This window comes from Mchenga conophoros, linkage group LG16 (genome assembly GCF_057382185.1).
Source record: "Mchenga conophoros isolate Kocher_MC1m ecotype Shallow Benthic linkage group LG16, M_conophoros_male_GT1.1, whole genome shotgun sequence".
NCBI classification, from domain to species: Eukaryota; Metazoa; Chordata; class Actinopteri; order Cichliformes; family Cichlidae; genus Mchenga; species Mchenga conophoros.
This window is the reverse complement of record NC_140541.1, coordinates 20,541,712-20,553,321: the sequence shown is the minus strand read 5'-3', so window position 1 is coordinate 20,553,321 and position 11,610 is coordinate 20,541,712. Positions and strand designations below refer to the sequence as shown.

General features: G+C 40.0%; 1 pseudogene; it reads right to left on the bottom strand.

Annotated features, from left to right (window-relative positions):
- Positions 1-3,624: 3,624 nt before the first annotated feature.
- On the bottom strand, positions 3,625-9,955 carry LOC146556677 (uncharacterized; annotated as a pseudogene).
- Between the last annotated feature and the right edge of the window lie 1,655 nt (positions 9,956-11,610).

Sequence of the window (11,610 nt, the reverse complement as noted above, 5' to 3'; positions counted from 1 at the left end):
TTGCCTAATAATTATGCACAGTAATAGTCACCTGCACACACAGATATCCCCCTAAAATAGCTAAAACTAAAAACAAACTAAAAACTACTTCCAAAAACATTCAGCTTTGATATTAATGAGTTTTTTGGGTTCATTGAGAACATGGTTGTTGTTCAATAATAAAATTATTCCTCAAAAATACAACTTGCCTAATAATTCTGCACTCCCTGTAGGTCTGTTGACAGAGCTCTGTACAGGTCTGCTCGAGCTGACCTGAAAAGGGGTCCCACCTGTCCAGCAACAACACATGGCATGGAATAATAGACATCATAAACCACAGAGGCAGAACTGTGAAAACAGAAAACCTGAGTGTGCAGCTAGCAGAGGAAATAAACAGCTTCTTCGCCCGCTTTGAAACACCACAACAGCAGCATTCATCTGCCTCAGCCCTGCTCGCATCCTCATCCTCACCTGGTTCCTGCACTGCTCCATTCACTGTAACGGAGCACGATGTCAGATGTGTGTTCCTAGCAGTGAACCCCAGGAAGGCGGCCGGTGCCCACCAGCTCACCCTCATCTCCACCAGAATCTTCAACCTCTCACTGGATGAAGCAGCCATCCCATCCTGTCTAAAATCAGCCACAATCATCCCAGTACCAAAGAAGTCTCCCATCACCAGCCTGAACTATTATTGCCCTGTGGCCCTCACACCGGTAATCATGAAATGCTTTGAGAGACTAGTCCTTCAGCACACCAAGGATTACCTCCCCCCAGAATTCGACCCCCACCAGTTTGCATACCGTGCAAACAGATTCACAGAAGATGCCATCACCCTCCACTCGGTGCTGAGTCACCTAGAACAGCGGCAGAGCTACGCCAGAATGCTCTTTGTGGACTACAGCTCACCCTTCCACCACTCGCCCATTGAGAGCCTACTAACTTACTGCATCACAGTTTGGTACAGCAGCTGCACTAAGGCGGATAGAGCCACCCTCCCAGCATGTTTGCAATGAGTAGGAGATGCTCGGTATCTCACTGTACAACTGTATAGTGACAAAGGTATTGGGTTCTTTTCTAAAAATTGCTATAAACAGAGGAACCCAAACTGATGAAAAGTGGCGAATATTTTTTTTCAAATGACTATTTTTAGTGGATTTTTGATATAGAAGCAGAATGACAGAATGTTAAAAGAAGTTACTTTTAGTCATTCTAAGCTGGGCATTGCGTTCTCTGGCTGTTCAAAGCCATAGAACTTTAGACTTTCCAAGCAAATAATGATGGCCATACTGATGTTCTTTTCAGTACATTTTACTTTATGTTCATTTTCATTTTTATGATGTTTCTATTTTTACATAATTCCTCCCACATAGCAAAATTGGTATGGCCTGGATCTGTCCTACACAATGTGCTTACACATGGCCTGCGTACCGCAAAGAATGACGGCCCTATGGTGGCCCAGATCTGGTTTACCAGAGGTGGCCCACACATGAGCCAGCACAAGGCCAGTTGCAGACACACTGCTGGCCCTGTGCTGGCCCAGAACAGTTTCAGCTCTGGCCCCAGATGTCAGCCTAATGTGTACCTTAGCCATGTAAGCCATGTAATAACAACATGTGCTGGAACATAATAGTGCAAAAGTAACATGACGAAACTCTGTTCAGACAGTGAATGGACTGATTCTTATACAGCACTTTTTTACTCACCCATATTACTCAAAGTGCTCTATACAACATGTCACATTCACCCAATCAGGCCAAATGTGGCATGCCATCACATAAACAGTGCCATCTTACCATGCCAGAAGTCAGCCAGCAGTGCCGGCTTGACACCAGATCCAGGCAAGACCCGTCTGCTATGTGGGATGACTTGTTCTTTTGGCATTTTAGTTGTGGATTATGTTTGGGCTGTGTCTCTTGCCCTTTCAGTATTGTTTTCTTGTGCTTCTAAGTGTCCCTTTGTTTCTTTTTAGGTTATGTAGTATGGGTTAGAGATATTTTGTATGTTGTTTTTGTTTAATAAATCCGCCTTTTGGATTATTCCCTGACGTGCCTGAGTTCTGTAATTTAGTGTCACTTTGAAAGGACACACATCCAGCATTGACATATAATTGTTCTTTCAATTTTTGATAAAGATTACAGTGAATTGAGATGTAACTTGGCACACAGGACGCCCAGAGGAGGGATGTGTTGAAAGTTGTACCTCAACTACTCAGGATGATTTTTAATGAATTTTTGAAAATTGACATAATTCTATTGTATTGACTGTATTAGATTGAATACAAGTTTCCTGTAATTTCTGAGGAATTTTACAATCAATCTGGATGAACCCTGGCACACAGGTACAGTAGGTGTCCCAGAGGAGGGATGTGTTGAAAGTTGGACATCAACTACTCAGGATGATTTTTAATGAATTTTTGAAAATTGACATAATTCTATTGTATTGACTGTATTGAATTGAATATAAGTTTCCTTTAATTTCTGAGGAATTCTACAGTAAATCTGGATGAAACTTGGCACACAGGTACAGTAGGTGTCCCAGAGGAGGGATGTGTTGAAAGTTGGACATCAACTACTCAGGATGACTTTTAATGAATTTTTGAAATAAACATAATTGTAGTGTTTTGACTGTATTGCACTGAATATGAGTTTACTGTGAATTCTGAGTAATATTACAGTAAATCTGGGTAGAACCTGTCCCAGAAGAGGATTGTGTTGAAAGCTTGGCATCAACTTTTAAGAATGATTTTTAATGAATTTTTGAATATGCAACCAGACTGTCACGATGGCTGTATTGGGCTGTTCCATTGTAATTTGTGCGCGCGCGCGCGTGTGCGCGAGTCTAGGCTTTCAATCAGGATATAAAGCGAAAAGGCGCTACCGTAAAGACTGGTGTAAAAGCGCAAGGAAATCTATGCGGCGGATAGGAGGCGGCTGGCTTGATCGCGGCTCACAAATGACGGCTCACTTTACCGCGGTCAAATAGAGCACATTTCATTCATAATGAGGTAAATCCAAGACCATCATGTATTCATGATTTGAATCCTGGGTTGTGTGAAATCCCAGAAATAAAATAATAGACAAAGTGAATCTGTGAACTAAGGTGTAGGTCTGTTAGGTTATGTTGTGGTGATCCTTGGGTTGGGGGATTTGTGTTCATACTGGTGTGCAAAATTAAAACCAATGGAAGATAGACAAGAAAAGTTCAAAGCCATCAGGTCCTCAGTTTAAAAAAAGAGAAAAGAAGAGGAGGAGAAACGAGCAAAAGATACAGGTAAGCAGATGTGTCATTGGATAATGGCAGGTCATCCTGAAACAATCAGAATACTTTAATAATCCCTAAGGAAATAAAATAGAGCACATTTCATTCATAATGTTGTAAATTCATGATTTGAATCCTGGGTTGTGTGAAATCGCAGAAATAAACCCTGGACAACGCAAATCTGTGAACTAAGTTGTATGTTGTGTTGTTCCAAATCTAAGGAGCTTGGAAAGAAAAGCATCTGGACTTCTTTAAATTGCTTGAAGACGTTTCACCTCTCATCCGAGAAGCTTCTTCATTTCTAAGGGTCAAATTGTGGAGAGTCCCAGATTTAACCCAAGTGGGAGTTTCCCCCCAAAGAGAGACAAATGACCCCCTGATGATCCTCTACCTAATCACTAGGCGTGAAAGCGGGTGTGAGTCACAATCCAGAGTTTCGGGTGAGTTCATTGTGAAACCTAGCCCCACCCTATCATGCGAATTCCTGAGGTCAGATGGCCCAGGATGTGAGTGGGTGCTAAGGCTGCTGGGAAGGGATCTCAAAACTGGATTATGGCAGACAGTCGGTGTCGTAAGCCACCGCCTCTGTTCAAAGATATTTGCTCACAGTGGACATAGATGGCTTCTTTCACTCCTCTTTCAAACCATCTGTCCTCTCTGCCCAAAATGTGAACATTGGCATCCTCGAAAGAGTGTCCTTTATCCTTTAGATGCAGATGGACTGCTGAGTCTTGTCCTGTGGAGGTGGCTCTTCTGTGTTGTGCCATGCGCTTGTGAAGTGGCTGTTTGGTCTCTCCAATGTAGAGGTCTGGACATTCCTCGCTACACTGTACAGCATACACCACATTGTTTAGTTTGTGTTTTGGAGTTTTGTCTTTCGGGTGAACCAGTTTTTGTTTGAGTGTGTTGCTGGGTCTGAAATGCACCGGGATTTCGTGCTTGGAGAAAACTCCCTTGAGTTTTTCTGATACACCGGCTACATAGGGGATGACAATGTTGTTGCTTCTGTCTTTCTTATCCTCCCTAGCTGGTGTCTGATCTTCTGTTCTGTGCCTCTTTGTTGACTTTATAAATGCCCAATAAGGATAACCGCATGTTTTAAGTGCTTCCTTTACATGTGTGTGTTCCTTCTTTTTCCCCTTTAGGCTTAGAGGGAACATGTGTAAGGTCCTAATTATTCCAAGTTTGTGTTCCAGAGGGTGACAGGAGTCAAAGAGGAGGTACTGGCCCATGTGTGTGGGCTTCCAGTAAACTTCACTGTTGAGGTTGCCATTCTCCTCAATGTGCACAGGGCAGTCTAGGAAACGCAAACAGTTATCTTTTGTGTCTTGTTTGTGCCTTCCTGTTCCAACTGTCAGCAGCACAGACACTGTCCAAAAAGGTGGACAGAAACATTTTAAATGATTTAAGAGACATAAAAAAAAACAAAAAAAACAAACACCCGAGGCATTGCCAGCATTTTTCTGTAAATAGCTGTATATAACTTTGTTGCTTGAAAAATATGGACATATTTTTTTCTAATTTACAACTTATGTTTCAGACTATGAAAATGAGTTGTTGAACATGTTTGTGGTTTTCACAGAAAAAAAACCCGACTTTTTTTCTACTTTTTGTGGGGGGGTGTGTGATTTTAGTTCTAGTGTATTAATATAATGTGGGGTTTTTTTTTATAATGTGTGTTTTTGGGTTTTTTTTTGTTTTTTTAAATGTGCAAGCAGACACATGAAGCTGTAAAAATGATACCAACTCAAGGTAAACAGTTTTTAAAGGTGAAATATATAGGTAAAATCAAAAGTTATCAGAAACAGCTTAATATACCGTTTTAACCACATACGGACCCCAGAGGTTTAATAAAGGATTGTTGTGCTCTTTGCGCTCATGTCCACTAGAGGGCAGTATTGATGAGATGAGATTCCATCCTCAAAGCTTTGATTCAGTCTATTCCTCTTTGTAATATCTGCTTCTCTCACATGGCTAACAATATATTTTATTGTTTTATTGACTTTAATACTTAATGCAAAAAATAATGGAAAATTATTGAAAGAGATGGTTATATTATTTCCTACTTGTACTGTTAAATTACCCCAATTCTTTGATCTTTGGGCTGAAGGAAGAACAACACTGATATTATAAATGCTCAATTAACAATCACTTTAATCAATACACTCTTATTATTCCATATAAACACAATGAGCAATACAATCATCCGGATGGGAGATGTGCACAGACAAAATGTCGGACCGTTACTCAAACTCATATAGCCTCTGGTGGCCCCCACCTTGTCATAAAACCTAGAACCTTGGCTCCCTGTTTTTCTGCTCCTGGCTAATGTGGGGGAGAAGCTCCTGTACAGTGCGCTCTGTTCTTTCTACAATCAGAAAAAGAAGGCCATGATTCTCTGCAAACAGTATTCTCTTTATAGATCAGAATAAATCAGCAATATGAAGGACCATAAAACAGTGTAACTCATTCACAGTAAATCAGCAGTATAATGTAATACAAATCAGTCAAATAAATCTAATAATTTCACCTTCTTCTAACTCAGGAGTATAATGCAACCTAAAACTATAATGCGTTCATAAGCTTAAATCAGAGGTATAATGTGGCCTATAGTCATACGATGATTCAGCAACTCTTTGATTAGAGGTATAATGTAACATAAGACAGTGTAATAATCTCACAGTACCAATTTCATCATCCCCATTCACCCGTCTGTTCGTGACACTTATAAAGTCCTAAACACATTTTGCTTGTTGTTTTTAAATTGGAGTTGGGTGTGAAACAGAAGAAGGCTGTAAGTATGCTTAACTGGTCATGTGAATGCATTTGTGAGGATATCATTTAAAAGGGGTTCTTTGCTAAGTCTTCCATTACTTGTAGACACAACACCGGCTTATCCATGAGTTTGGTGCCTTTTGTTTTATGATTTACAGTTCAGTGGTTAGTAGCTTAGTGTTCTGGGCCAGCTGTGAGAACAGTGAGCTCCTGTGGCATGCTGTGACTGAGTTTTAACTGAGATCTGTGAGTAATGCCTGTTCTTTTGTTTGGGTGATATACTGGCACAGCAGTCTCAGCAGCTTTGTCTTTTCCTGGTCCTACTATTATCTTCCCTCATCCTCCAGATCTTATTCAGGGTGAATAGTTAAAAGAGGACAAGCTATGACCAAACCATTTTCAAAAACATTTATTTCAGAGGTGCTCTACAAAACGTACAACAACCACAAGTCAGAATGCAGAAGCAGCAAAGAGATTAAATCACCCTTTCTCACTCCCGAGGCTTAACATCCCGACGTTTTGTCACGTCCCGCGGCGTTCCTGAGGAACGCGAAAGGTGACCGTCCGCATTCTCGTGGTACGCGCCGGGTCATGGATGGAATCCAGTGGAGTGACAGTCCCGCGGTAATAGACGTTCCAGCCCTAAACCTAACCTTATCCCTAACCATAACCATGTTCCTAACGTTAAACAGCACTTTAATGACGTGAAATAGTGTTTTCCCAAGTGATTTTAAGAAAAAGAGCAAACGTGTAGAAAGAGTCCAAACGGTTCTCATGTTTCCTCATTTTTCCGATGTTGTCCTTTAGGAACGTGTTAATATGTTGACGATTTGTCACCTAGTGTAAAATGTTACACTTTGGGAGTGAGAACGTGTTGAAATCACATTTGCAAACGAAATAATGCTGGTACCTTTCTGTAAATAAATGAAACTAAGGGATCCTTTTTTTAAACATGTTGCAGAAAACAGTAAAACAGATTCGATAAAAATCAGTAATGTAACACAATTGTGTTACATTACCACAGCATTTACACATATTCAGGTTTTCAATTATTTTTTTGAAATTTACATTTAATCAACAAACAAACAAACATACAAAAACATATCAGTTCACCTTCATTTCACCTCAGTCCCAAACCCCGCACCCACCCTGGTGATCCATGGTTTTACAGCAATGGCTTTCAGCAGATTATGACCCACAGTTTTTGAACCACTGTTTTAAAGTGCACATGAAACACTACATGCCTAAAGTCTACATCTTACATCATGGAGCCCTGCTCTCAAAAACTGACATAAATTTAACACTGTCTGTCAGTCTGGATTGAAGAAATAAGTGCTTAAAGTTAAAGTTTTTGATTGGCACCAAATTGTGCCAGTACAGAATATCACATCACTGAGTTGTCTGGTTTGTTGCGACAAATAGACTTCCATTAGCTTATGTTAGCGAACTAGTGACAGAACCTGGTGACATAATGATCTGTACTAGGACATGATGTTGCTATACATATTCTTAAACTTTAAGCACCTATTTCTTAAACCAAGCTTCACAGACAGTGCTAAATCTACAGTTGTATGAAAAAGTGTTCACCTGCTTGATTACAAGACTTGATTACAGTTGTTCCTGCTAAGGGTGGCACAAACATTTATTGGTTTAAGTTAATTGCTTAGCTTAATAACAAACACGTTAATTTAGAAACTGCATTTTGTGTGTATTTGTGTCATCTTTGTCCACTGTTTAAATTTGTTTGATGATTTGAAACCTTTGTGAAAAACATACAACAACAACAACAACAACAAAAGAGTTTAGAGGGCAGAGGTGCTCCCAACCAACCTCTTCTCTGAGTCTGGCTCCAGGAGGGGCCCCTCACCCATCACCAATTTGAACTGGGGATCTTACCAGGGGCAAATTGCTCCCAACATCATAGCTCCTAGATTCACTGGGGCACACAAACCACTCCACCACATTAAGGTGCTAATTAATGAGGGGTGAGCTCATTGTGAAACCTGGCCAGGTTTCACAATGAGCTCAACCGAAACCACCAGATGCTTTTCTTTCCAAGCTCCTACGATGACCTGGATGACTGAGAACCTTCACAGACGTCTGGTGTGAATGTTTGTTCTGGGTGTCTGAGTGCTGTATTGAACTGTCTGCGTGAGCTTCTGTGACTTACTGGTAATACATCTGTTGTTATGAATGGTTGATGTGTCAGAACTTGTCCTTGCATTAGATTGTAAACTTAAAACGTAACATTAACATTGTTACCCTTAATGAAGGGACATACTAATATCCAGGTGGGGGAAAAATAAACAAATGAATTTACAGTAACTACATTAATATAGCTTCTGATGAAAGCAGTTCACACTCTTGGTAGAAACACAAGCACAGCTCTCAAGTGCCATTAATGTTGTTACACATCAAAACAAAGGAACAGCCACATCCAAAATGCTGTGGCAGAGTGGGACTCAATTAACAATGTTTTGCTTTTAAAATGCTGTAATTACTGCAAATATAAAGTATAGTGACAGCAAGACAGAAACATTCATATCCATGGATTCAAAAAAAAAAAAAAGACATTCAGGATTATAAAAGTACCGAGTACCTCGACCTGTTCATGTGTTCATCTACAAGCTGACCCTGGAACATGCTGGTGGAGCCTTCAGTCCAGATGGGCAATTATCTGCGCCCACAGCTGTCAGAGGATGCTGAGGCAGAAAATTCAGAATATATAAGAAGTATTCAGCTTCTAATAATGTTGCAAACATCTATTCAACTTAATACAAGCTACAATGCTTCTTTTAACGTCAGCTTAATTGTTGGCTGACTTATTGTGGTGTTAAAAATAATTCAGAATGAATAACTACAAGTTCCAGCAGACAAATGGAGAAACATTGTTGTAAACACATTGAAACAAATTTGCCGTTACTGACTTCGTGCTGTTCTTGCTCTGCTTCATTTGCTGAAAAATTCTTCCAACAAAATGTCACAGTTGCAATCTTCTCCATACTTTTTACCCATTTCATTTACAAAACTGCTTTTTGAGATTTGTGATGGAATTAACCAATTATATTTGTGATTGTTCAAATTTAATCGGTTGACTGAGAGTTGTGTAAAAAAGCAAGCCCTAAAAAAGCCTTATATCTGAAGTCCTACATATTATACTACATATTAGGTGTATACAAAGTTATTGTTCTTTGAAAGCGTCCAGATTTATAAAAGCACCATGCTGCTGTCCCAGCGACATTCAGGGAAAGCAAAACGAGAAATAAGTAAATTTAGTTTTTATATTTCACATTCAAAACTTCCTTGTACTGAAAGGTTTTAAGGTACAAAAACAAAGGAGATGAACTTGCTATGACTTTGGAAAAACCTTTCACAGGGTAGGTGTCATGGTCCGGGTGAGTACAGGGTTTTTCCACTCCGCTGGGCTCCACCTTCAGGCAGAGACTCCAATCAGCTTCCACACCTGGTTCCAATCAAGTCACCAGCATATAAGACCAGCATTCACAACAGACCTCTGCCAGATCTTTTGCTAACTCACGTTAGTGCTAGGCTGCCAAGCCCTTGTGAGAGCCCTTAACTCCTGCTTTTCTCCTCACCGTGTTTTCTTTGTCATAGGACCCACCTGGCAGTCGCATTTCCCAAGCTAAACTACCCACATCTCCGCCTGGACGCTGGTTCTGTCATCTGGTTGCTTCCTTTCCATCATTGGACTACACCTACCTGCCTCCCTGCCAAGTCCCTCACTCCAAATATATTGTGGATCCTCTCTGGACACCCCCTCCTCGCATGACACTTTAACCTACAATGCGTAAGCCCTAACCACCACAGTCTAATCCTTCAGCTGTGATTCACTAGACTGCCACTGACTACTTGTCTCCTCTCATTATAGTGACTGCGTACCTCCATCCAAGCCGCTGCCCCTTTTTCCATTCCCAGGATCCATCCATGAAATCTCGCACCTAGTCATAGCACTCAGAGTTTCATGTTCATAGTTTGGCCTCACAGTTCTCAGTACAGAGCTTCCACAGTTCAGAGCATCCGTAGTTTCCTGCTTCGTAAGTTCACTAGGCACTGTAAATACAGCACTGTGTTCACGCCCGTTTTGCCTCCCTCTGTGTCTGCATTTGAGTCCACACCCACAGCCTGGCCCTCTCGGCCCTAACAGTAGGAGAAGTAATGGATTTCAAACCATTGCTTATTACCGTCATAGGGTGAGTCATCCATTTTAATTTAAGTCTAGATGTTAATGTTCCTTTTTATTCCCTTTTATAGAAGTCCACAGAAAAAGAAAACAGAATAACTTCACAATGACACATCTACAAAACCTCAAATCCAAAACTCAGTAACAAAACCAGAAAGATTTAGACAAACTGCAGAGCTAAATCCTCACCTGGTGCCAGATAATGTGAAGACAATCTTAGTTTTAGTAAGGTTTCACACCACACTCCTCGTGCCTATAAGCCAAGTCCTGCTAACTCTGTGACCACAGTCTTGTACATCGGTCTGCAACTTAACAGAATAAAATGGTGAGAAATGTCTTCTTTTTTGTTTTAATGATTTGAGAGCATTCAATAAAATGCAGCCAAACAGGATCAAGTTTTAATACCATCAAGTTTTAATACCAGACAATAAAATATTTCCGTTTCACCACTGGGTCCATTAAGCTCACAGTTATGTCACATGATTAACACCAGTGGAAAGAAGAAGAAGAGTTTGCTGTCTCGAGCAGTGAAAAAAAATCAATTAATGTAGTTTTAGAGCTACTTACTGGAAAAAAGAAAACATTAATCTTTAAACACACAAATACTGCATTTACCAGGAATTTCTCACTTGTAATGGATCAGCAGTGAAGTACAGACAGAGAAGCCAAGAACTGCTGAGTGACACTGGTGCAGTTTATTGTGAAAAGAGTTTATGTGTAATCAAATATACAGGGCAAATAAAACCGCTTTGTCATGTGAAAGAAAATATTCATATTGCTTGTAATTTCACTGTCGATTTATGAATATAATTCTTTTCTTATTAACTATTACTGTGAAAGAATCACAGCATGGAGCTTAAATGCTGAAGATATTTAATGACGTTTTACAGAATCAGTTATAACAACACATTTACACAAATTCTGTTATTATAAATTTGAGTTTCTTTTACTTTTTCTATTTTATGCAGCTCTATTTCGTAATTGTACTCATCTAAAATGTAAATATACTTTTGCACCCTTTACGCCAACTCATTTGACAATTCAAATAAACATTGTTTAATTTTAGGAATCAGTATTTCATATTACTACGTCCTAACTTTTCGTATTAACTGCATGCCTAATGAAAATAACCTGCCTTAAAGAACAAGCAATTCTAGATCTCAGAACCACCTGAGAAGATGCTGATTTATTTGGTTACTATTTATTTTGGAAAGTGTCATCCATATTATTGACTGACACATCACCTGTCTGTTCCAGTTTGAGAGCAATGAAACAAGCCCAGTTTTTCATCTTGTCTGGTGAGCTGAAACAGCTCATGCAGTCCACATGGACACAGTTCCCAACACCACTACTGCAAAAGCAAATACTGTCTGGGTCTCCACCCAACAGCTCACATG